Consider the following 1124-nt stretch of genomic DNA (forward strand, 5'->3'; position numbering starts at 1 on the left):
TAGTGCCTCGGGGGATGTTAGGCCAGGGAGGGATGTGCTCCCTGCTCGGAGTGCGCGGGTAGGGCCGGGGAGGGTCACTGAGCTGGGACCCCCCCGAGGGGGGCTGGGGGTGTCCCTGTGTCCTCAGACCTGAGGTGTCCATGTGTCCCTGTGTCCCCATCCCTTGGGGTGTCCCCATCCCTTGGGGTGTCCCTGTGTCCTCAGACCTGAGGTGTCCATGTGTCCCTGTGTCCCCATCCCTTGGGGTGTCCCCATCCCTGGGGGTGTCCCTGTGTCCTCAGACCTGAGGTGTCCATGTGTCCCTGTGTCCCCATCCCTGGGGTGTCCCTAGCCCTGGGGATGTCCCTATGACCCCATGTCCACATCCCTTGGGGTGTCCCTGTGTCCCCATCCCTGGGGTGTCTGTGTGTCCCCATGTCCCCATCCCTTGGGGTGTCCGTGTGTCTGTCCCTGTGTCTCCATCCCTTGGGGTGTCCCCATCCCTGATGTGTCCCCATTCCTTGGGGTGTCCATGTGCCCCTGTGTCCCCATGTCCCCATCCCTGGTGTGTCCATATGTCTCTGTGTCCCCATCCCTAGAGGTGTCCTTTGGGGTGTCCCTATCCCTTGGGATGTCTGTGTCCCGGTGTCCCCATCCCTTGGGGTGTCCCTATCCCTTGGGGTGTCCCTGTGTCCCCACCCATGGGGTGTGGGGGCAGAGCGGTGCAGAGGAGGAAGTTCCTTTCCTGGGGGTGCAGCAGGCAGTGCCCCATCCCCGGGGCAGCTTTGGTGTTCCCCCGTGCAGGGAGGGAGAGGAGGTGCCGTGGGGTGGGAAGGGAGTCCCTGTGTGCTGGAGGGAGGGGACACTGGGGGGTCCCAGCTGGAGGCACCTCTGGGGTGAGAGGTCCCAGCAGGGCACTGGGGGGACACAGGGTGACCCAGTGCAGGTGTTAGGGTCTGTCAGGGCTGTGGAGGCTGGTCAGGCAGTCCCACTTCATTAAGCATGTTAATCTTAGGGTTAATTACCTTCTGCTGGGGACTGAGGGGTTGGGATGGGTTGGATTATAAAGGGTGAGGTCTGGTACTATTCTCCCGCGGGAATGAGAGCAGCTCCAGGAGAGACTCAGCTGATCTGGGCCTCGTCGA

Source organism: Acanthisitta chloris, unplaced genomic scaffold (assembly GCF_000695815.1).
Source record: "Acanthisitta chloris isolate BGI_N310 unplaced genomic scaffold, ASM69581v1 scaffold9892, whole genome shotgun sequence".
In the NCBI taxonomy this organism is placed as follows: Eukaryota; Metazoa; Chordata; class Aves; order Passeriformes; family Acanthisittidae; genus Acanthisitta; species Acanthisitta chloris.